Raw genomic sequence first — 26,777 nt, forward strand, 5'->3', positions numbered from 1 at the left:
AACAAAATTAGCCAGGCATGGTGGCAGGCGCCTGTAGTCCCAGCTACTCGGGAGGCCAAGGTAGGAGAATGGCGTGAACCCAGGAGTTGGAGCTTGCAGTGAGCTGAGATTGTGCCACTGCACCCCAGCCTGGGCACAAAGCAAGACTTCATCACAAAAAAAAAAAGTAAAAAAAAAAAAAACTTAGTGAGTCGGTTTGTCATTGCTCCTCCCACTTGCACCCCAGTGTCCCTCCCTGAGGGCCGAGACTATATAACATTTACAGTGTCCCTAGCACTAGTACCATACCTGACATATAAATAGTCAATGAAAGAAAGAATGAACCTCTGGGCGCGGCAGTTCACACCTGTAATCCCTAGCACTTTGGGAAGCCGAGGTGGGCAGATCACCTGAGGTCAGGAGTTCAAGACCAGCCTGGCCACCATAGTGAAACTCCGTCTCTACTACAAACACAAAAATTAGTCAGGCATGGTGGCAGGCACCTGTAATCCCAGTTACTTGGGAGGCTGAGATAGGAGAATCGCTTGAACTCGGGAGGCAGAGATAGCAGTGAACCGAGATCAGGCCACTGCCCTCTAGCCTGAGTGACAGAGCAAGACTCTGTATCAAAAAAAGAAAAGAGGAGAGGGAGAGGGAGAGGGAGAGAGGGGGAGAGGGGGAGGGAGAGGGAGAGGGAGAGGGAAGGAAAGGAAAGAAAAAAGAAAGGAAAAGAAAAGGCAAAGCAACAACCAGACGACACAAATATTCTTTGATAACAACATGACTGAGTGTATCACCCAAAGTTTCCACAAGAAAAGGAAGTGTTTCAGCTACTTTCACATTCCTGACTCTGGCCAAGGTTCCAATGAGTAGTAAGAGACCCAGAGGAAATCGCCAAATGAGGAGGACACAAGGAGACAAACTTTAAGCCAGGCACAGTGTAAACAACAAAGAGTTGGCTGGCTGATCCAATTTCTTAATCGCAATTATTGGCAACTAATAGTACTTCTGTGTTAGAGGGACAAGTAAGATTTGGGTCCTTTAAGAGGTAATCTTTTATCATGAGCAAATCTCATTTTGAGGAGAATGGTAATTTTTGAGATAATATATAATTTTGCCTTCTCCATTTCTCTTTCCCTTTTGATGACTGGAGAAGAAAATTACCAAAAGGTGACAGCTACAGGGAAAGAGATAAGGGAGGCAGAGTGGCCAGGGTGTAAAAACCAGAAGCCAAGGAGGTGGCCAAGGAAGAAATTCGAAAAGGTGACAAATGGTAAAGCAAATCTGAGTGAGCAGGAGAGCAAAGGGCAGCACACAGACAGTGGCAACAGGACCAGCACAAAGAGAAAAGATTTCTCACAGCCCAGGAGGAGAGAGAAGTCAGTACAAGTGAGGACCACTTCAGGGTTTCTAGAAAGAGAATCACATGGTTGGAATATTTATAGTGGACAACTCAACCAAATATTTGATGGTCCGAAGGTCACTGTAATCTTGGTCAAAGTCCAAATTTCTCTCATAGGAGAAAAGCTGCCCTCCAACAAAAAGACTGGGGGGGAAAATGGTGCTTTACTTCCAAAGTGAACTGGTACCTCAAATCCAAGTTCAACCTTCTCCCAGAACTAGGTGTCAGGCACAACGCCAGCAGTTTCTGCCTGGAGGATCTTATTTAATTGCTGCACTTCCCCCTTCAGTATTATCCCCACCTTGTGAGGTTCAGAGACCTAAATAAATTGTCCAAAGTCCTATGCTTCACAGAGATTGAATCTAGGAGTAATTTTCCAGACAGAATGCACATTCTGTGGGAATATCAGACACACTGTACCCTCACTAGACAGCAGGATGTAGGCAGTGCTGAATTCTTAGCTCTGTCCATGAGTGACATCATCAAGGACAGTCTAATTAATTCCTAATGAATAGTGATGATCCTGACTCACCGCTCTGGGCAGCTGAGAGGAATGTCAGACACTAATAATGGTTAATTACTTTTGCATATGTAAAGTGGGTTGTGTTATTATTTTCCTACCATTTAAGACACCAGCCAACCTTGCTAACAAGTGGCCTGAGGAAAATATAGGTGAAGATCAGCAGCCTGGATTTTGTAGGCAACCACAAAAGAGACAGAAGCACAGAAAGTATGTCATTGTCAGAGACAGGGCAGAATTATCAGGGAATGGGAATGCTGATGCTGAGAATTGAGGCAACATCTGCCACGACGACAGTAGCAGCCAGTGAGCCTTGGTGCCAACTGCCAACAGGTTCCCTCTAATTTCAGCAGGGAGGAGTGGATAATTACTCCTTCTCGTTTTCAAAAATCACTTCCGTGTCAACAGAATCCCATCAACAAGCCAATATCTCTTCACCAAGCCCCAATGCTGAGCATCCCATTAGAGGACTTAGCATTTTAACCTCCTGAGAATCCCTGATTAATTCTCCGCTCCATCAGCCCTAAGTACTTGCCCAGGTGACAGCTCAAGAAAAGCTCTGATTGATTTCATGCCACGCAGCTCTGATGGGACCACTCTGCATTACCAGCCTTTAGGGTAATCGCCCACCCCATCCCCTTAATGAATCTGTTAGCCAGTGAGAACAGAAATCCTGCCCCTTCCTTTCTCCCGTCACTACCACCAGTCAAGCTGATCATTGTTGTTCTTCATCAGCAGACTCCTTCAAAAGGACAAGGCCACAGCCCCAGTTTCAGGCAGTCTATCCTATCTGACCATCCCAAAGCAAAGACCTGATACGAAGACAGTGCATGCGCAAAGTGAGCGTGAGCCAGAGGACATGACTCAGAGCCCAAGTCTCAGAGCCCAAGTCGCTCCCGCCCTGGGAACTGGACAACTTAACCTCGGGAAACACATTTCAAACCCAGAAACAGAAGCTTCTTTCCTGTTTTAAGAGAGCAAACGTCCCAACTGTTAGCAGTAAGGAGCTGTCGGTATTTCAAAAGGAAAACTCGTAAGCCTTTTCCCAGGAGTAATAGTCAAAAAAAACCTTAAGACTAACTCCCCAATTTCAGTACGCCTGTAGAGTGAACATACACTTGGGGTAGACTAACCTACCATAAAGCTTACTAAAAATAAAGAAAACACCAGGAAAACAATACTCCTTAGCCACTAACCTATGGATCACATCACTTTCTCAGTTGGTAAGATTCACCATCTGATTATTATAGCTCAGTATTTTAAATGACAATGAGCATAAAGTAAAAATCAAAAGCAGAAGTAAAAAGACAACAACATACAAGATAAAATATAAGTATATACACCATTTCAAGAAGTCCCCTCAGCTGCATGACTGATGGAATGCCTAGAAATGGGTCCTATGCCATTAGAAATGGCTCCCTAAGAGGCAAGTCTATGGGTAAATGCCTGGGGAGTCATCCCTGCTTACTAAAGGCCAGGCAAGACTCACCCAATGTTACACAGTCTGTTGACAGCCAACTTAAATGGTACGTTGGCACTGGCCTCACTCCAAGTCCCAGCAGCAACCAGATGTGGGGGGCCCAGATGTGACCCCCGTGGCTGATTCAGAATTCTAATTGTGCCGCATCAGAAATGGCCCTCCCTATTTTGCATACAAAAATAGTGCAGGGCCTTCTCCACCAGCTTCTATGACTTTGGATGCTTCTCTCATTCTGGCCATGACCCATCTATCCTAAATTATTGAAACAGGTATTCTGGGGGTTGGGAAGAGAAGCAATAGGGAAATCCACACTTCACTCCTGATTGAGTCATAAGCCAATCAACAAGGAAAACCTGAATCAAGATGGCATTTTAAAGGGCGGAACTGCGAAGGCCAAGCCCTGCTCTGGTCTTTCAACCACAGCCCCTGACATTCAGTGCTCTCAAGATCTAATGGATCCAAGTGGATCTCATCAGCACTCACATCAGGATCCAAAATCTAGGCTCTAACATGCCCAAAAGGAAAAAACTCTTTCCTGTCAACCTAAGGAACCAAAACCACAATTCATCACATTGTTTTCCTTCCTATCCTCTAGACTATCAGAAATCAGGCTGTCACTTTCTCTTGTGTGGATGTCAGATCTGGTCTATCTGCCTTTACCCATTTCTAATGGATTTGAGCATACAGATCCTCATAGCGTACCCAAATCATACATGGATATTTCTAAGTCCCAAAACATGATCATAAAACTCCTCTGGGGCAGAGGCAGAGCCTGTGTGACCTCTACAACCTAGGACAGTGTCAAATAACATTTGGATGCTGGATAAAAGTGAGACAACATAAAACAACAAATAAAACGAACCTGCTTGAATAAATGCAGCTCTTGTGCAATCCTGAAGAACAAAACCAAAGTTGAACGACTTAAACTGCCCAATACGAAACCTCAATGCAAAGCTTAGTCATTAATAGTATAGTACTGGCACAAAGATAAAGAAAATAGCCCAAGGGCTCAGAATACAGAGTCTAGAAACAAACTCATACACATACATTCACTTGATTTGTAACAAAAGTGACAATGCATTACCCTGAGTAAAGAAATTTTTTTCCCAATAAATGAGCAAGGTTAATTGATATCCACACAAAAAAAATTAAAATTGACACCACCACACACAATAGTTTACAATCCATCTGAAATAGACTTTAGAGCTGAAAGTAAAAAACCAATAAATAATTTAGAAGAAAACTTAGCAGATTACCTACACGGCCATAAAGCAGTCGAGGATCACTTTAAAGGAACACAAAAGCACTAATCAGGAGGGAAAAACATGATAAACTGGACCACATCACAACTCAGAACTCGCTTTCTTGAAAGAACCATTAAGAAAATCAAAGGAGGCCACAAAGTAGATACTTGCAACACATTTATTCAACAGAGACTCATATCCTTCATCCTACAGGAACTCCAAACAATAAGAAATCAGACAACCCAATAGAAAAAAAAGGAAAAAGCTAATGTTATGAAACCTAAACAAATGGCCCACAAACATAAAGCAATGTAATACGTCTATCCAGCCACTAGAAGAGCTAAAATAAAGAGACTAATACTAAGGGTTTTCAAGGATACGGAGTAAATGGAACTCTCAAAGAACTGGTGAGAGCGTAAACTGGTACAATCATTCTGGAAAATTCTTTGGTAATATCTACATACCAAAACTGATTATATGCATACCTTCTGACTCAGCAATGCCAAATCCCAGGTACAGATGCTAAAGAAATGCATGCTTATGTTCACCAAAAGACAGGTATAGGAATGTTTATATTTTCGTTGTTTGTAACAGTCAGAAACAGCCACATTTTTATTAACAATAGGACATATAAACTATAGCATAATCAGGCTGGGCGCTGTGGAACACATCTGTAATCCCAGCATTTTGGGAGGCGGAGGCGGGCAGGCTGCTTGAGCACAGGAGTTAAGAGCAGCCTGGGCAACATAGTGAGACCCCATCTCTACAATAAAAATACAAAAAATTAGCTGGGTGTTGGTGGCACACGCCTGTAGTCCCAGCTACCCCAGAGGCTGAAGTAGGAGGATCACCTGAGCCCAGGCAGTCAAGCTGCAGTGAGCTGTGATCACACCACTGCACTCTGGCCTGGGAGAGACACACCTTGTCTTAAAAAAAAAAACAAAAAACGACAGCATATTCATAAAATATAACGGTATACAGCTGCACTGTCCAACGCAGTAGGCACTAGACACATTTGTGAATTTAAATGTAAATTAATAAGATTAAAAATTCTGTTGTCCAGTCACACTACCCGTATCTCACGAGCTCAATATTCACAAGTGGCTAATGGCTATTGTGTCATACAGCACAGCCAAAAATCATTTCACAGCCACAGAAAGTTCTATGGGACAGTAATAAGAATATAAATAAATGACAACTACAAGTAACAACATGGGTGAATTGTACCAACGCAATATTGAGAAAAAAAAAATAGATACAAAGAAATACATACTACACTGTCTCCTTCCATTCATACCAAATTCAAACACTAACAAAATTCATCTATGTTATTAGAAGTCAGGGTAGTAACCACCCTTTAGGGTTGGGAGTACTGACTGGAAGGCAGCATGGGGAGGCTTAGGAGGTTCTCGTCATGTCAGTGCAGATCGCAGATCAATGGGTCTGGATGCCAATACGTTCAAATGGAAAAACACAAGGGACTCAATACTGATGATGTGTGTGCCCTTTTCTGTAAGTTAGACTTCAGTTAAAAATTATTTTAAAAAGTAAAATAAAGAAATGAAAAAACCAAACTGCCCTGTTTCAGTGCCTGTCTGATTCTACAGTTACCTTAGAGAAAGACTATTTCAGGAGCCCTGAAAACATTTGCTTTTATTGAATTATGCTTTGAAGTGCTGCCATCAGCATATGAAGGGTTATTAGAAGAAACAGCCTATGGGATTTGTCTCTAGATTGACTGCAAGGATGTGGAAGATGCTGCTCATCACATCACACAGACTGATCTTTACAAAGATCCCAAAGGAAAGTTCTACGGCAAACAAAACGCAATGTGTTTTTTACCTCGTGGTCAAGCCATTGGCCTTTCCTTTACTCACTAGCCGCCAAAGTGCACTGAGCCACACTGGCAGGCCCCTTGGAGAGCGCTCAGAGGTGGTTTTGGTCAGCAAGTTTGGTTTCATTCCTAAGTCCACTTTCAGTCTTCACCTCTATCCTCTTCTTTTTCTCCCTTCTTTCTCTCACCTTCTATTTATGCTATTTTACAGTCTTGCATGCTGCCTTAAAATGATTCTGAAACATGACGGAAAAACATGTTTTTCATAAACATGAAAGGGAAAGTTTCTGTTTTCTAATTATCTGTTTCAATTTAATGTGGTAAAGCATTTACTGAAAGCCCCTCCCACCTCTGTCTCTTCACCCATATGTGCCAAGCACTGGATATGGAGATAAAGATACCACATTCCCTGTCCTCAACAAGCACCCTCTCCGGCAGGGAGACAAATAAGTACATATACCTGCAAGACTTCAAGCCCCTCCACTGGGAAGCCTGACCTGACCTTTGCCCACTCCTCTGTGTTCCTACAGGTAGCACCTCTGCCAGCCAGTACAAATGAATTGAACTCACTCACCGTATAGGAATGATGTGTCTCTCACCTTAGAGGGTTTGTGAGATCTTTAAGGGTTAGGCCTGTGCCTTTTGTCATTTTTCTTTTTTCTTTTTTTTGAAGTCAGGTTGGAATACATACAGTGGCATAATCACAGCTCACTGCAGCCTCAGCCTCCAGGGCTCAAGCCATCCTCCTGCCTCAGCCTCGCAAGTAGCTGAGATTACAGGCACATGCTACCATGCCCAGCTAATTATTTTGGATTTTTGTAAAGACGGGGCCTCACTATGTTGCCCAGGCTCGTTTCAAACTCCGGGCCTCAAGCGATTCTCCTGCCTCAGCTTCCCAAAGTGCTGGGACTACAGGCGTGAACCACCTCGCCCAGCCTAGTCATTTTTCTATGTTTGGCATTCAGCAGAATGCCTAGCACATGGCAACTGCCTCCCAAAAAAGAAGACTGAATGGTTGCCGGAAATAGTGAGTCAATGGGTGAACACATGAATGAACAGGTGAATAAATATGTCACCTGATGCAATGGAGGAATCAACAGACTGCTGTTGGAGGAGTTTATTCTGTCTCTCGGATCAATGAATTTCTCGGGGGGTGGCATTTAGGCTGGTCTGAAAGGCTGAACTGGACTCATAGGCCAAGTATTAGTGGAGGAGATGTGGGGAAGAGAGAGCCAAGTGAGAAAGGAGAAAGGCTAGAGCAGAGGTTGAAAATGTAAGCTGAGCCAATCACAGGGGGCCTCACAGGCCATGACAGAAGGTGGACTGTTTCATACAAAAAGCAGGAAAACACCAGAAACACCAGGAGTGTGTGAGCAACTCCTGAAGACGTACGTGTGTGTGTATATCTGTCTACTTGGGAAGATAAAGGGTGAAGAACAGAGAATGTTATATATCTGGAATCAGCATTTTTAAATCAAAAGTATTTTCAGTATGGTCCAAGGCCAGAACAGTTCTCTAGATAAACTGAAATATTACAATGTGACGTCTCCCTTAAGTGTTCCAAGTTTATAAAGGTGTGTTTGTTTAAACAACCCAGAGCCATGGGATTAACTCTGCTCAGTACCTGATCACTCAGCCCTTCTAATGAATGTTCATCAGACTTTGTCTTCAAGCACTCAACATACTCCCCTCGTCCCTAAAGACAGGCTGTGAGCTGACAGCAGGGTCACACTCAAGCCCAGCACGGGAACCAGGCTGCTACTCTTACACAGAGACACACGTCTGCATTTGGCCAATGTGCAAACACCAATTAATGCCGACACGAGCTAATGCATGAATTTAACCCAAAATACGCAACACTGCTGGCTCACAAATGTCAACTGGGTCCCCAATGATCAACCAACACAAGCAAGTCCCCACCCTTCAAACGAGAAATACAATCTGCCATTTAATGATGACACAGTGATGGCGCAGCTGCAAAACAGGTCTCACATTAAGAGATGCAAATACAGGGGCCAATTAAAGCCCCACCTGCACCCCATCCCAATCCTCAAAATGTAAACCTGGTCCTTGTTTTACATCCAGTTCAAGTTCAGCAAGAGAAAGAATCTTGGCACTTTAGTTGAAGACTGGCTGAGGCAGGATAAGTGAGTAACTACTGTTCCCCCCTCAGACAAACCACTCATTCAAATGAACAAATATTACTGGAGCACCTGCTGTGGGCACAACACCAGCTCTGAGCCATCCACAAGCACTGCAAGGGCATTCAGTGGGGGCAAGACGCCCAGCCCAAGAGAGGTGCAGACAGAAAGTCTGATGCGCTCACATCTGACATCAGGCCTGCCTTCACTTCCCCATGGCCCAGGGTGCTGTGAGCCCTCTCCAGCCAGCAGTCTCCTCCTGCTCCCCTCTGACAAACCCCAACAAATGTGTCCGCTGAATTCAGTAAAATATGCAAAGGCCACATCTTCATTCAATCCACATTTTCTAAGGCTCCCCAGCACACATGCACAGTTTCTTTAGGGAAAAAGGTGGGCAGGGTGTCTGGTGGGGGAGGGGGAGTATTATATTTCCTTCCAAGACTACATCCTTCTACAGATTCTGTTAACCCTGGCAGAGGAACAAGATGAGCTCTCAGCCCCTTAGATTTAATTAAAATGTAATCCATTTCCGATCACACCTACAAATGGCCACTAAAGCCTTCCTTCTTGGGGAGACTTCCAGGTGCAGATTCCCTCTCAGCCCAACTGCCTAATGGTGACTCTATGTAGGGGATGTGACTTCAGAGGCCAAAAGTCCCCCACAGGCAAAGCAAACCAGTGCAAATCCTCTCTCTCTCTCTCACACACACACACACACACACACACACACACACACAGTTCTGGCACCCTGGGCCCTGACACCTTCAACGTCACATTGCTGATTAAGGATCTATCTGTAAAAGTCCCCATGAAAATCCAAAAGGACTCCCAAGTCCTGAGAGAAAAAACCCAATCCCACAGCCTCCTCTCAGAGATGATGTTTCTCAGGTAAACTGGCTGGAGCAGCACCCAAAGGAAGGGCCACTATCCTAGGTTCCCCTCCTCCCCTCCTGATCTAGATGATCACCAAGAACATCCACTCGACCCCCAGTCCCCCAGCCTCCCCCGATCCCCTCTGCTCCTCTCTACCCCACTAACTTTGCTCCTGTCTCAAGGAGAGAACCGCACCATTTCTGCCTCAGCACTCTGCCAGAGCTGAGCTGTCCCCCACCTCCCCACACTCTCACCACTGCCAACAACCTGGTCCCCAAGCCTGGTTATACAGGATGATATAGGTGGCTTCTTAAACATAGAGATTCCCAGCTTTATGACAGAAATACTGAATCAGAATCCCAGGAGACATATTTTTAGCAAGTCTCTCCTATGCTATCCTGCAGTCAGAAAGGTTTTCCTAAAATGCAAATAGGACTTTTACCATACATTCACTTGCAGTCATTCAGCAGATTCCCACTCACTCAGGACTCAACTGCATTATGAGACCCCTGGCCTTTCATACCTGTTCTCAGCCTGCTCCTCCAGCCACCCATCCAGGACCCCAACATTCTAGCTACACACGCACTCCAATATGCCCGGACAGGGATCACCTTGGACATCTGGAGAATCCATACGGCAGAGTAGTTATATATACTAATATATACTAATAGGCCAGGCATGGTGGCTCACGCCTGTAATAAGGTGGAGTTGCAATGAGCCAAGATTGTGCCACTGCACTCCAGCCTGGATGACATAGCAAGACACTGTCTCAAAAAATTTTTTTTAAATTTAAAAATTAAAAAATAATAATTCATAATTACTGCTTATATATCGACCTTCTTCCCTGCTATACTGCAAATTTTCAAAGGCAGGCACTATTTCCCATTCAATTCTGTACCGCATTCCAGCCCCCTAGCCCAGCTCAACAAATAACCATTTGCTTTATTTTAACCTAAAATGTTAATACAATTTTGATGTTTCTTAAGAAATTCATCCTTGTCTAAGGAATTACAAGGACGGCCTCAGGCATACCTTAGAGTAGAACCACAAAGTGAGATAAAAGAGACTCACTGACCTCAAAACCTTCCTCAGGTTTCCAAATACCCTGACTACCTGGTTTGTAGCCTCAACAACCAACTCCACCTTGCTTTAACCTCAGGCAGGGCTGAGGTCTTCACTGGTGACCCCCCAGGCCCCTGGTCTGTGGCATCCCGGCCCCTGCTGCAGCCTGCCCACGGCCCTCAGCCCAGCCTGCTTCAGCAGCAGCTCATCCGGGAGAATGCAGCCTGGCTCTCAGCCAGCTCACCTCCCACAGGGGCCAGGGGGCTGCCCTGGGCCCAAAGTGTCAGGTTACCACAAAAATAACAGTGGGCCTGCCTAAACCACGCATGCGAGCCAAGTGTAGGAGGGAAGTGTCCCAGAGGTGAGAAAGAGAAGCTCAGGAGAAGAAAAAACAGGAAGACCTTTGAACATGCGTCAAAGAGGACTTGGTTTTAAAGAAATGAACGTTAAATTCATAACTACACTCAATATCGCCACTACAGCCTCTTCAGAAACTCATTTAGTATCTAATCAGGGTAACATATTTATATTATACTTAACTCTGAATGTGCTTTTAAACATATTATTTTAGGACAAGACTGGGATGAAGTTTTCTTTAGTTTGCTTATTTAATACCATTTATAAAAGTCAGATTTGGGTCAACGAAGGTTTAAACAAGTATTCCCACTCAACAAATTCCTAATATTACTCAGCTTTAATTTTCTCAAAACTAAATCCAAACATGTCGAAGCTAATTAGGTTTACTGTAGAAGAGGCAGGACTTCAAGGGGAGGGAAAAGGCTATTAAAAAGCATTTATTCATTATTTTTTCTTCTTCCCTAAAATGAAATCAAAGTTCACTCCCGTGCTACTCTCGTGCAAGAATGCTGCTAGCTTGATGTGGTCTGGCCCAGCCTGGATATTTCAAATAAAGTTAACTTCAATCACTGTTGGGAGTTAGGAGGGTATTGATTCTCCATCCATTGTTCTTTCATCTTGGTTTACTCCACACACAATGTCTCTTTAATTTGCTCCTAGCAACTGTTTTATGAGTGGGTGGATATAGGCCCAGCTACAAGAAAAGATGCACTTCTTTAAGTCAGGCAGGTAAGCCTCAAGAAGAGGCTATCCACTGGGTGGAATGGGTTTCCCATTGTAATCCCGTACGTGCAAAAGAAGCTATGAATGCCTTGGCAGGAGAAGACAGAGCCAACTCTAATAGGCACATTTAGATTTCCAACCTGAAGGTGGTGAAAGGTAGATGGACAAAAAAATTCTCAGCAGAAAAATACGGGCTAAGTTTTTTGAAAAAACAATTAATTTTGATGGGGAAAAGGTTCTCAATTGTCACATTATTTTGCAGATATTATGTTTCATTTTACAATATCAGGGCTGCACGTATTATAAGACACAGTTGTATTCTGAAGAAGACTCTATTGCAAACAGTCAAAAAAAAAAAAAAAAAAACTTAAAATCACAATTTTAGAGGCAGCCAGACCAGCAGTTGACATGCAAACAGGCAGTGATTCTGTGTTTTTAAATTTTTTTTAGCTTTTCAGAAATAGCCCTCTCCCAATCAAATCGATCAAAAACTTCATAGAAGAACCTATCACCAATGGAGTCTGAGTCCTGAAAAGTTAAAAGAATACCAAATAAGTAGTGAAATTCACTGTAGTTTCATTCTGTCTTTAAAAGCAGCCAAAGTCTAGTTCCCAGAAGAGAGGATCTCATTCACCTTGCTACTCCTAGTGTGGTCAGAATTAACACAGTTCATGCAGGGCACATCACACCGTGCAATTATCAACCAGCAATGACACTGCTAAAAGATCTTTAATAATCCTGGTTTTTACCATAAAAGCTCTCATTATTATCCCAGCTCTCTCTGCTTGTTCAGCGTGCCTGGTCACTTACATGAGGATGAGAAAAAAACGTAGACTCGACTCATCTTTCCCCAGCAGCGTCTCCCAGGGAGCTGTTCGTGTCTCTGCAGAGCAATGCCACCACACTCCCTGACCAGGTTTAAAATTAGCCGAGCCCTGGAGAGCCGTGGGTAACCTTCTGACAAGGTTAGCCAGCAGAGCAGAGCACTGCTAAGGGAGGGACATTAATAAGAAGCCAAGTAGAGCCTTTCAACAAGCCCATTAGGGCCTCTCAGAACCCGTGCAGTCTGGAAGCCTAGGGGAGCTGGGTGCCTCAACATGAGGAGGCTGATCTAGGCCTCTTATTTTTATCCCACCGAGTCAGCAGTTTTCTTTACATGAGATAAATACAACCTCCAAATGTGCTTCTCCAAGTTTAAATCCAACATGTTCACCCACTCACTAATTATATAATAATTTTTAAATTTTTAATTGGGTTTTTAAAAATATTTCTGGAACACCTCTAGTTATAAAATACCCACAGATGACCAAAAAAACTGGAACATATAGAAATATCCATAAAGAAAATTAACTTTACCCATATTCCACCATCAAATAATACTCAGTGCTAATCAGGCATTTTGATGTCCTTTCTTACACTAATTATTCCTCATAGCTTTAGGTTTTTATTGCCCACCTAACATTTCACAGTCAGAATTAGTTCCTGAGCCCTGAAAACGTCTTCGTATCTGTGATTTTTAGAGGTACATAATATTCTGGGTGGTGGACATGCTATGATTTAGCTCTTTTCCCATGCTTGGATTTTGCCCCACTTTTCACTGTTGTGGCAAACATCCTTGTAATCATTTCTCAAGGACAGATTCCTAGCCTATAGTCAAAGAGCAGAACAATTTCAAGACCACCAATGGACTGGGGACCTCATGAAGACAGGGGCTGTGTGCCTCTCACACTATATACACAGTGTTTTCTGAATAAAAGGACATGTCCCAGTGCTGTCTAAACAGACAGCCCTAAATCCTAATGTGACACTGCCCAAGCACCTTTGGGGATAATCTGGCCTAGCGCAACTAAAGTTTTCTCAGCAATGAATTAAAGATGACAAGTGAAGAATCTATCAACACCTTTGAACACCTGCCAATTTCAGACACTCTCCCACACCACCTCTAGTACTCGACTGGTACAGTTATACTGGTTGTTTAAAATACTGAAATACTTTCATAACAGCGTGTAAAGAGTCAGTGCCCCAAGCTTCCCTGAATGCTCTGTCCCCCTCGTAGTGCCCCAAGGTCTCCTCACTATTCAACAAGGATAGGTGTCTGGTAAATCTAGAGGCCTGCAGTAGTTTCTACTGTGTCAATACCCTTCCAGACTGGTTGTTAAATATTTTCAATACCACCCCTGTTCATGGGTAACCTTTTCCCCCCACCTTAAATCTATTTCATTTGTCATACAGGCAACTTTTAAAATCTTAATTACCATCACTTCAACACTATTTCTTAAATTCACCAGACTCCCTAATATTTTAGTCATAAAACTAAAAATTAACAGTTATTAGGAAGCAATTACCAAGATGCCTAGCAGGGGGCTGTTTCTGCTAAGTTATTCTCTACAAAGCATAGTGAGATGGGTTGGACAAAGATGAACTCCACAATCTTAAGATTCATGAACCTAGTGCTAATACTAATTATATTGGTTCCCCAAGGATAAAAGCTATCTGCTTAAATCACAGGAGACCTTCAGATCATTAATCAGATTCTCAGCAAAAATACTGAAGTGCTAAAGTCTGGAGACAAGAGAAGAGTTAGGCCTGCCTACCCAATGCCCAGGTCACCGTCGTATTGGCTTACCTGTAATACTAATAAAAACAGCATTTATTGAGTGCTGTCAGTGAGCTCGACATATATTGCTAAGAATTTAGAAATATGATCTCTACTTTTACCTCTTTTTGCTAAATAGTAAACCCTTTCCTGTGGAGGGAAACAGATAACTAATATGTGGATCAGAATTTCATTTCTTCTAAACGTTTTTATCTATTTTCTAGTGAGGATGCCAAGGCAAGAACACCAGCCAAGAAAGAGAAGGACAAACAAGAGGTCTCTGTAATCGGACTTTGAAAACCGAGAAGGTGCTAGCCTGGACATATTACAGCACTGCCCAGTCCCACCGCTGGACCACGGCCCACTCTGGAATCAGCTCTAAGACAATACCCTCCCACATCTCCATTACAGAAGAATATACTCCAAATTCCAGGCCACTATAAGAGCTGGAGGCTGAGCTATGGCTTCTTTACCAAATCACCGAGATTCTAATAGACGGTACAAGTTTAAGGAAATACACCTTGTAACAGTGAATAAAATTTATATTCACAACTAAATTTATTTGACACTATGTGAGGAATAGGGGTCAAGACTTTCCTTTTTTAAAGTTTTATTTTTGATTGACAAATAATAGTTGTATATGTTTATGGGGTACAATGTGATATTTCCATACATGTATACATTGTGGAATGATCCAATCTGATGAATTAACAAATCTATCACCTCCAACAGGTATCATTTGTTTGTGATAAGAACATTTAAATTCTTTTTGCTATTTTGAAATATATCATAATTATTATTAACTACAGTCATCATGTTATGCACCAGAATTTATTCCTCCTAAGATAAACTTTTCTCACTTTGACCAAGCTCCCCTTTCCCTACCCACCCTCTCACCCCCAAAACCTCTGGTAACTACCATTCTACTCTCTACTTTTATGAGTTTGACTTCTTTAGAGTCCAGAATTTAACTTTTGTTATTTCACTTTATCCTCATCACAATTATAAGAGGTAGAAATGTAATATTATTATCTCTGTTATTCAGATAAATAAAATGAAGTTTAGAAATATTATTTGTCCAGAATCGTGCCACTAGTCAGTAGTCAAGCTGAAATTCAAACCCAGGTTCATCTCACCTTGAGCTCAAGTTCTAAATATATTTGTGAGAGAATAAACCTCCCATCACTAGAGGTAATCCAAGAATAGCTTCAAGACCTCTTAAAACAGAGATGCTGTAAAGGGGACAGGAGGCAGATGAAGATATCAAAAACGGTGCATTCCAACCTCTGATCCATGGTGGGTGAAAACAAATTGCCTACTGTGTGCTGGCTCTGTATCAGGTGCTTGTGGGATGTGAAGAGCAGGCCAGGCCCTCTAAACAAAGTGTACACACAGTTAGAGCTGAGATAACAGCCAGCCACATGATTTTCCTGCTGAAAAGCAAGGCAGCTGAAAAACAAGGCTGTTGGAGAGCCCAGACTCTGGCCACAGTGATCCCAGGAGCACTGGCATGCAGCAAAAGCTTGTGCTTCTTTCTGTTTTCCCACAACCACAACTGCAAGGATAAGAGCCTTGTTACTGCAAGGCAGGGGAAAAAAAGACTTTTTGACCTCCTCTTTAATATCCTGCACCTGCATTTTTCTCCAACACAGAACCAATAAGGTAAATAAACAATACAGATTTATACCGCAAAATATCAAGAACACAACCAGAAAGGGGAGATGAATAGACAATTACAGAGGAGAATAAGCATATGGGAAAATATGCACGATCACTAGAAGGGAGAAAAATGGCAAATTCAAGCAAACTCAAGGGGTTATTTTAAACCTCTTAATCAGCAAGAATTTAAAGACTATAATCACATCTCTAGTGAATATGACATAGAAAATATGCTGCTGGTGGTGTACATGTGAAGATTCAATTAGGTACCTTTATTGGGAGTCTCAAAAGGCTTAAATCCTTTGACCTAGCAATCTTAACCCTAGAAATTTATCAAAAAGAGAAAATACATTAGAAGACAAAAATTTTGAGCACAAACATGTAGATTACAAAACTACAAAATGATGAAAAAGAGAATGACTTAAAAAAAGGTACATGAATGCAAACGAAAGTTGAGCATTCATTTATAAGAATAATTAAAATGAACTAAAACATAAGGGAAAATTTATCATAGAATACTAATTTTTAAAAGCAAAGCAAAATTATATAATGACTATAACTAGTTTTATGCATATAGCTACACAAACCGAAAATAAAAAAGGAAATAGTTACTAAGTTAGGACAGTGATATTGCAGTTTTTTGTCTTATACTTTTTTCAATGTTCCTTTGTTTTTTGCAATTTTTAAGAAAGGATTCCAATATTTTTAAAAAGAAAATTTAATAGACTGGATTAAGAAAATGTGGCATATATACACCATGGAATACTATGCAGCCATAAAAAAGAATGGGTTCACGTCCTTTGTAGGGACACGGATGAAGCTGGAAACTATCATTCTCAGCAAACTATCGCAAGAACAAAAAAACCAAACACCGCATGTTCTCACTCATAGGTGGGAATTGAATAATGAGATCACTTGGACACAGGAAGGGGAACATCACACACCAGGGCCTGTCATGGGGTCGGGGGAGAGGGGAGGGACAGCATTAGGAGATATATCTAATGTAAATGACAAGTTAATGGGTGCAGCCCACCAACACGGCACATATATACATATGTAACAAATCTGCACGTTGTGCACATGTATTCTAGAACATAACAAGTATAATAAAAAAAAATTTAAGTAAACATCAGACACAAGTTCAGATATTCAAGCACTTTAATACAAGAAGAAAGCTTAGAAGTCACAGATATGGGGATACTTGAATCCTTTATCATCAGGATCTGCCGAGGCAATCTCCAAACTGATATGGTTTGGCTGTGTCCCCATCCAAATCTCATCTTGAATTGTAGTTCCCATGATCCCCATGTGTCGTGGGAGGGACCCGGTGGGAGCTAACTGAATCATGGGGCGGGGTGCAGTTACCCTCATGATGTTCTCATGATAGTGAATGAGCTCTCACAAGATCCGATGGTTTTATAAGGGGCTTCCCCCTTTGCTCAGCACTCACTTCTCTCTCCTGCCGCCATGTAAGACATATCTGTTTTGTCTTCCGCCATGATTATAAGTTTCCTGAGGCCTCCCAAACCATGCAGAACTCTGAGACAATTAAACCTCTCTACTTTATAAATTACCCAGGTTCAGGTATGTCTTCACAGCACTGTGAAAACAGACTAATACACCAACTTTATGTCAAGTGACAATTTGCACATATACACATTATATCCTATTTTAGGTAGACCAAATGACTTGATATTCCCTCAAACATTACACAAGCAATAATCAATCACAGTAGCTACTACTTATAGAGTATATATTCTGTACCTGACCCTGTTCTAAGCACTTTGTATGTCTTGACTCATTTAATATCCATAACAATACTATGAGAAAAGTATAACTGTTATTCCTATTTTAGAGATGAGGAAACTAAGGCACAAAAAGAAAACAAATTGCCTCATCACTCAGAGAAATGGAAGAGCCAGGATTTAAATTTAGACAGTCTGACTCCAGAGTTTAATTGATAACTACCACATAAGATTGCCTATGTGTACAGACGAGACTCCCAAGCCACTGTTATGCTGTTCCTCTTGTCTGAAATGCCTTTCCTCACCACCTACAAAGCTCCCACAAATACTTCAGAGGCCGATTCAATTGCTACCTCTTTGGTAAAGCCTTATTTGGTTTTCCCATGCAGCTTCTGTTTGTGTTACCTGTTAAGTCCCAGAGTACTACATACATACAACTAGAGACTTTCACTAATACTGTTTAATAATTCATTGGACTTCTCTCCCTGATGGACCAATATTTGGGGTGGGGAGTAGATACAGGTGTTCTTTGTATTTGCAGCAACTAGCCCGATGTCTGGCACCCAACATGTAATCAATAACAGAGGGAGAGAGGGACAAATGCATGAATGACTTATCAGTAAAGGGAATAGAGAGATCATTAATGTGTTGATCAGTGAATATTTCACATATGCTTGAGGTTTTAATAAAATGGCACCTTGAATATTATTCAGCCTTGAAAAGGAAGGCAATTCTGACACCCATGACAAGAATAAACCTTGTGGAGATTATGCTAAGTGAAATAAGCCAGTCACAAAAGGACAAATACAGTAGGATTCCAGTCATATGAGGTACCTAGAGTAGCCAAATTCACAGAGACAGAAAGTAGAATGGTGGCTGACAAGGGCTAAGAGGAGGAGGAAGGAATGGAGAGTTATTGCTTAATAGACATTTTCAGTTTCGCAGATAAGAAGAGTTCTGTGCATGGATGGTGGTGATGATAGCAAAACAATGTCAAGGTACTTAACACCACTAAACTGTACACTTAAAAATGAAGATGGTAACTTTTATGTGTACTTTATCACAATTAAAAAGATAGATTATAGACAGATGACAGAGACAGACGACTGATTGACAGACAGACAGACAGAAAGAAAGACAGATAGAATGAGACCTCAAAGGAAAGCAATCAGACCAAGTCAGATTATACTCACAGTGTAATCTAAATGTAACTCTCAGTGCTGGAGCACCCATATTCCAATAGATGCTTCACACATACACAGAGTCACCCCTTGTATCTTTCCAAGCATCTCCTCACCTCAAGAGAGCTATCACTTCCTCCATGGAGCCTTCCTGGATACCTAAGTCAGGCTGAGTGGCCCTGTGCCTGTTTCCACAGCACCATGCCCTTGTATCAGAGCACCTCTGCTGCCCATCAACAAGTCTATCTCCCCAATGTCAAACCCCATGAAGGCAGCAACCTTGTCTTACTGGGGTGTGTCTTTAGGACCTGGCTTGGCACACATCACCTTTAATGAATATAGAATTAATTCATTAATTGATGAAAAGGGAGGGGCTGGAATACTGCTCTGATTTTCAGAGCTCACATGAGGCTGTCTTAAGGAGTGGTTAGTAAGGCAAGTAAATACAAAAACTTCAGATTTTTTTCATCTGAAACTGAAATGAAAAGCATCCAACTACAGATGAGTCCCAGGAAGATTCTTGCCACCTCCTCTATTAGAAAAAGAGATCTATTTGTGGGCAAGGTGATTTGCAGAATCAACACATCTACAGAGTTAAAGCTCTGTGCCTATCTTCTGATATCCTGGGGCTAAGATTCAGGTGTCAGGCATGGTCCAGGGGCTGAGACATGTCACCTCTTCAAATTCTCTAGATATCAAAGGAGTATTTTCCTCTTTACAGGAACATAAGTTTAAATTGCAATTTGATCAATTTGTCCGACACCTATTCTTTGGGCTAAAATTAGAAAACATTCTTCAAGGCTGCTAAATCTTTATTGACGCTAAATTTTTATCAGTACTTAGGGGTCAGCTCAGAAGGTAGGGGGTGGTAATTGCTTTTCTTCCCCTACTCCATTTTCCATGCTTTAAGGCAGCTGGTACATGCCTAGGATTTCTTATTCTATGTATTTCTGCCAAATAAATTACTTAACCATCTGATATGGTTTGGCTGTGTCCCCACCCAAATCTCATCTTGAATTGTAGCTCCCATAATTCCCACATGTTGTGGGAGGGACCCAGAGGGAGATAAGTGAATCATGGGGGCAGTTCCCCTCCATACTGTTCTTGTGGTAGTGAATGTCTCATGAGATCTGATGATTTTATATAAGGGGCTTTCCTTTTCGCTTAGCTCTCATTCTCTCTTGTCTGCCGCCATTTAAGACATGCCCTTCGTCTTCTGATATGATTGTGAGGCTTCCCCAACCACGTGGAACTTTGAGTTCATTAAGCCTCTTTTTCTTTATAAGTTACCCAGTCTCGGGTATGCCTTTATCAGCAGCGTAAAAATGGACTAATACATCATCCTTACAATGCTTCTCTATATACACCTCCACCTTTACTCTTGGTTTATGTTTCACATAAGAGAAAAGAATTTTTGATTTGCTACTGAGCAAAATGTTTCCTCTTTTTTTCCCTCCAATTACCAAGCAAATGGTAAGAGTGACACTAAAAGGCACACATAAGCTAGGCACATCCAGACTTGAGCACCACAAGCTGTAAGCTGCCAGAGTATAGAGCTGCAACTGAAAAGTACAAATGACTGCCAACATGACTTAAATTTAGCTTTAGGGCAAACCCAATGCAGAACAGCTCCAAACAGGTAATGCTGAAATGACAAGGGATGGTTGTAAGTAGAGGACACACACTTGCTTGTGAGCTGTCTGGGAATTCTCCATCAGTAAGCAAAGTCCTCGCACAAACCTAAGGTCTTGAGTCTTATTAATTCACCAAGAAATATCACAGGTAAAGGATATCTGAGGACCTGAGATAGAGGAGCTAAGACTCAGAGTGCATTTTTAAATTCAGATGATTACTTTTTTTTTTTGCTTAGTCTTTCACTGATTTTAGTCAAACCATCCTTATTAAGGACATATGTGAACTGCAAAGATAGGGATGTATAAACACACAGTCTGACTCTGAGGAGTTTAACTTCTGCTAGTTAAGATAAGATACAACAATAATATAACTTTGAGCAATTCCTTTCTTTCCCCCTACCTAGGCCTCCGTCTCCTCATCTGAAAACAAGAGAGCTGAAACATGACTTTTTTAGATAGCTCTCAAAGTGTAATATTCTATTTCTACTCCATTCACCTGTCCAACAGAACAAGTAGATTTCTGGCTTACAGCTGGACTGCCCAAGAGTTAAATTTTTCTTCAAGTCCCATAAAGTATTATTGACTATATTTAATACATACATATAGATACAGATATTCTAACACCATTTTTGTTTCTAAAGAAGCAGACTGTTTCTAACAAAATAATAAAAGACAGTAATTACAATTCTGTCCAACTATTTTAAAAGGCACTTTGCCGGGCATGGTGGCTCACGCCTGTCTGTAATCCCAGCACTTTGGGAGCCCGAGGCGGGTGGATCACGAGGTCAGGAGATCAAGACCATCCTGGCTAACACAGTGAAACCCAGTCTCTACCGAAAATACAAAAAATTAGCCAGGCGTGGTGGTGGGCGCCTGTAGTCCCAGCTACTTGGGAGGCTGAGGCAGGAGAATGGCGTGAACCCGGGAGGTGGAGCTTGCAGTGAGCCGAGATCGTGCTACTGCACTCCAGCCTAGGCAACCAAGCGAGACTCCATCTCAAAAAAAAAAAAAAAAAAAAAAAGGGCACTTTTCAAAAGGACATCCTATAAAAAAAATTATAGGTAAATTTTTAAAGTAAAAAAGAGAAGATTCATTTGGCCATTTCAAAGAAACATTCTCTGCTTTTTTAATTTCTGCTTTACCTATATTTATTTGTGAATGGGTAAGAATCAAAAGCTTAGGTTCCAGCTGGAGCCTACTGCACTTCATAAGACCATCAAGTTTCATATAAATCCTAAATTTAATTAATATATTCAAGCATCATTCACAAGCATTGAGGATTATGCCTGCATCTGAAACTTAGAGTACCATAAATATTTACAGACGCACATTTTTTAGGTTTAAGGACAATCACTAACAAATTGCATCTTCAAAGGAGGAGAGGTGATTATTTCTTTCCCACCTTACAATAACTTTTTGAATTCAGCAAAATATCTAAAAGCTTAAATGCAAATAATATTTTAAATCCCTATTTTTTCTTTAAAAAACTGAATTAATTTTTGTCTTAAGATATACCACTACTGTGCAAACCTATCTTTCCTGAAGTTTGTTCTAGGTAGGGCAATGACAAAAACAAAACAAAACAAAAAGTTAGAAAACGTGAAGTCTTTGGTCTTAAAAGCCTGTACACACGTCCACACATTCCCGTTTTGAACAGAAATAGTAAATGAGAGGAAGAGAAAAGGACACATTTGGAATTTCAGGACATCATGGGCAGATTCACAGAGAGGAATCCAAGAGGCAAACTACTTGCCAGAGTAAACAATTATCACAATCATATTAACGTTTTAATGCAAGTTTTTCTTCACAATTCACACATATTAATGAAGCACTTGAAGGCTTATTTACTTCTCTAGATGTCTAGCTGGAGGATAAAACATGGCCTACTATATACTAGTTCAGTAGGACCAACTGAGACACAGAAGTGGTACGTACCTGGACTGCTCACAATTGAGTTGTGTCATAAAAGGCATGCAAGTATTCGCTCAATTAGCCTTAAACAAGCATGCAGCCAACTTCAAGCAGGGCTCTGTAATGGGGAGATGAAGAAAAGTAACTAACTCCTCCCTCAAAAGATTTCACGGTCCAGTGAGAGAAGCAGATACACCAAGGATAACTCTAATGCAACCCAGTAACTGTTGTGATAGAAAGAGATATGTACAGAAATCGTGGGGAGCAGAGTGGTGGTGGGACCAGGGGATACATGACTCATGGTTAACATATGTCAAGCATACATCTGCCTTGGTCACAGCTATAACCCCGGAATCCAGAACAGTACATAGCACACAGTAAGCATTCAAAAAAAAACTTGAAGCAGGAAAGGAGACAAGGAGGGCAGGCAGAGATCAGCCCAAAAAGTTGGGAGTTTGGTAGTAAGCATGACACAGAGGTCTGGTTGGAATGCACATTCCACCACTTTGTAGCTGTGTGATTCTGCCAAGGACAGGAACCAGGGATGACAAAGAACCACAGCAGTGGGATAAAAAAAAATTTTTTTTTTTCCACTTATTCCTTTCATTCTCGAATCCTCCAGGAAGCCCTTCCCCTAATACTTATTCAGATGAGACTCAGAGTGAATGAACCAAAAAGGAACTGTAAGAAAGGAGAGAGGAAGAGAGAATCCACTGGCTAGCTATTGAAAAAGCAGAAGATCCTTTTCATCCTTCTTTCTAACCTGGAAAAACATTTTTAAAGTCCCGGGCCAGACATCTCAAAGGTTTCAACTTCTGCCTGACCATAATGCTTTTCTGGACTGCCCCAGATTCTTGTCAATTAGGCATACTCACATTTTCCTCACATCCCCATTTTAATTTCCTTTACTAAATTAATTACAGCACAGTAACACTTGATCAACACAAAAGTAGACTAAACTACCTTTAATATAATCTTAGATCTTTCAAATTCTTTAAAAATATATATGGTGGTATGTTGGTGTGTTTCTGTATATAAGTGGTTGTGAATGCACAGTTGTTTATGTTACTTAACAAAATGTGTTGTCAGTCAATTTCGTCATCGTACATCAACATCACAGAGTACAGTTACACAAACCTACGTGGTAGATCCTACTACACATCTAGGCTATTTGTTATAGTTATAGCCTGTTGTTTCTAGGATACAGATCTGTACAGCATGTTACTATACTGAATACTGTAGGCAATTGTAACTCAATGGTAAGTATTTGTATATCTAAACATAGCTACACATAGAAAAGGTACAGTAAAAATATGGTATAAAAGATTAAAATGGTACACTGGCATAGGGCACTTCTCATAAATGAAGCTTGCAGAACTGGAAGCTGCTCTGGGCAAGTCAATGAGTGAGTGGTGAGTGAATGTGAAGGCCTAGGATATTGTACACTACTGTAGACTTCATAAACACTGTATTCTTATGCCACACTAAACTTATTTTTAATTTTTCTTTTTTCAATAAAATAATCTTAGTTCACTGCAACTTTACAAACTTTTTAATTTTTAACTTTTGACTCATTTGTAATAACACTTAGCTTAAAAACACAAACATACCGTGCAGCTATACAAAAATATTTTATGTCTTTTTCTATAAGCTTTCTATTTAAAAATTTTTTTCTTTCCTTATTTTTTACTTTTCAAAAACAAAGACATAGCTGGGCACAGTGGCTCACAATGTAATCCCAGCTACTCGGGAAGCCTAGGCAAAAGGATCTCTTGAGTCCAGCAGTTCAAGGCCAGCCTGGGCAACATAGCAAGATCCTATCTCCACAAAAAACTTAAAAATTAGGTATGGTGGTGCATGCCAGTAGTCCCAGCTACTTGGGAGGTTGAAGCAGGAGGATCACTTGAATCTAGGAGTTCAAGGCTGCAATAAGCTATTATCACATGATCACATTCCAGCCTGGTCAACAGAGCAAGACCCTGTTCCTAGAGGGGGCGGCGGGGGGGAACCCACACACACACAAAGACACACGCAAACACATTAGCCTAGGCCTACACAGAGTCAGGATCATTAGATGTCACTAGACAATAGGAATTCTTCACCCCCATTATAAACTGACCACTATTGTATATATGATATATCATTGACCAAAACATCATTATATGGCACAAGACTATATGTACATACATTCACACATACACGTGTTATTTAAATAAGCATGCACAAGGGCACGCATCTATATAGAAATACAAACTCACCTTCTCGTGGCTGAGGGAAATGTGACAGATACCACCATGCACGCACACAGGCAGGAGGCAGGAGAGGTCAACTGAGTGTCTACCTCAGAACCCTGTAAGCTCACTTTTCACAAATAACCAAGGTTCCACCAATGAAGAAGCTGTTAAATTTCCAAGGCCACTGGGACAGGGCTCGAGGTGTTCAAATTCCCTGTGGCTGGACCTGGGCCACTAAGAAACCTTCCTCCCTTCCTCAAGAAAAACTTCCCCTTTCAGTTAATCAGAGAGCTGGAACCGTGGCGGGTAGGAAGCAGGGGCCCCAGAGCTGCTGTATGCTTGGAAATCCACAGCCATACCAGGGAGCTAGAACACTCAGGCTCCTGCTCTTGAACTTCTGAGGCTAGGAAATGCTGCAAAGTTCACTGTCACCCAACTCAACAGGCCTTTACCTATGGGCCGCTGGGTCCAAAGCCTACCCCTCAGACCTTACTTCTCCTAATACTGTCTTATGTGTGTTTCACAACAACCCAAAAAGGTAAGTGGGTAGTACTGCTCTCCTTTTACAGGTGAGGGATCTGAGACTCCAAAGTGCTGATGAAGCCCAAGGCAGGCCCCCATGTGGGTCAATGAAGGTGCTATCCCGCTGCCTTCATACCATGAATCTGGCTTAAAGGTACTCACAGAGTGAGAAGAATCAGAGCTCTTGGGTTCTGGTTTCAGTTCATCCTCTGACCTAAAAGTAATCAGTCCTGAGTAGGCATTAGCTTTGCAAGCCTTAAGCTCAATAAATGTAAAAAGAAAAAGAGAGGGTAATCCTTTTTGTACATCTCAAAGAAAAGAAGCAGATAAGACCATTCTATGCGATCATTATTCAACACAATTCTCAAAAGCTGGGTGGCCGGTTTCTGGTCAACTCTCCCAGCAAACATCATCTCCTTTTCCACTCCCCTAGTCCCAACTCTGATTTTTCACAGCCTTGGGCATTCACCAACTGTCCACTGAGGAATCCCTCCACTGTCTGCCTTTCTGGAGGGCATCCAAATGCATCTGAAGAATCAGCTCAAGTCCCCAGTCAACTGAGTACCCTCAGAGGAGTACTGAAATTTCTCTACTACATCCGTTACCCATGGTCTGGTCAGTTTTTTGTCTCTTCATCCTCACTGTAAGCTCCTCAAGAGACCCAAGCCTAGACTTCTCTATATTCTTTATCACTGTGATACCACCACCACCAAGCCCTCATCCCCGGAGTTAAATCAAAACAAATATTCACATGGCAACATTTCCTGAGTACCCGCCTGTGTGACAAAATGGAAGTAGAAACTGGTTTTTAAAGAGAATTAATAGGATATGGTCTTGGCCTCAAAAAATTTACGATCCAGTAAGGAAGACAGAGATAGAAATGATTGCTGGGATTTGCTGAATCATTTGACACTGGAATTTGCCTGTGACTGGGAGTTGGAAGGGATAGTGACTATGAAGGATGATAGAGTTTATTCCTGATACTATCTCAAAGGATATAATGACCAGCTGACTTTAATAAGGTCGAAATTTAATAAGGATAGATGTCAAGTCATGCACTTAGGGCTGAAAAAAAAATCAACTCACAAGTATAGGATGGAGAAGATCATATGAGAGACTTAAGGGATTGGGTTGCCCACAAGCTTAATGACTCAGTGTGACAAGGCCCAGTAAAAGTTAATGCACTATCAGGCTGTTCTGATTAGAAATGTGGCATTCAGGGTAAGGAAAGGATCTCCAATCTGGATCCCAGAGACTGCAGAGAGATAAATGGTTTAAAGTCAGCACATTTTAAGACAGCAAATGAGTACAAAGTCACATCCTAAGAGAAATGGGGACCGTGAGGTTAGAGAATGAATAAGAGGGCCATGGAGCTATTTTCAAGCTGGAGTCTAAGGCTTTACTTTTTTATTTCTAGGAATAGGTAACGGAAACAGTTTACCTAGACTTACAGTCTAGGTAAAAAAGTCTAAGGCAGAAATTAACCTATGAGGATATTTATTACAGCATGGTTTATAACTGCCAAAAAATGAGAAGGAACCGACAAAATATCTCACAAGCGGGAATAAATTATATATCCTATTTTAAAATTGTTATTAATTGCAGTATTTATTGATATTAAAAATATTAATAAAATTCCACCTACCAGAAAATTACAAAATATTATCCCCAAATAGTATG

General features: G+C 41.4%; 1 protein-coding gene across 10 annotated transcripts in view; it reads right to left on the reverse strand.

Moving 5' to 3' along the window:
* The window catches only part of TEAD1 (TEA domain transcription factor 1), a 278,975-nt gene that overhangs the window by 192,506 nt on the left and 59,692 nt on the right, over positions 1-26,777 (reverse strand). The window contains exon 1 of one of the 10 annotated variants that reach the window (XM_033204090.1): positions 12,426-12,520. The exons of the other annotated variants lie outside the window; for them this stretch is intronic. The gene's annotated coding sequence lies outside the window, so the exon portion shown is untranslated. Of the gene's footprint in view, positions 1-12,425; positions 12,521-26,777 lie in introns of those variants that run through there. 10 annotated transcript variants of the gene reach the window in all.

Source organism: Trachypithecus francoisi, unplaced genomic scaffold (genome assembly GCF_009764315.1).
Source record: "Trachypithecus francoisi isolate TF-2019V2 unplaced genomic scaffold, Tfra_2.0 Lachesis_group8, whole genome shotgun sequence".
NCBI lineage: Eukaryota > Metazoa > Chordata > Mammalia > Primates > Cercopithecidae > Trachypithecus > Trachypithecus francoisi.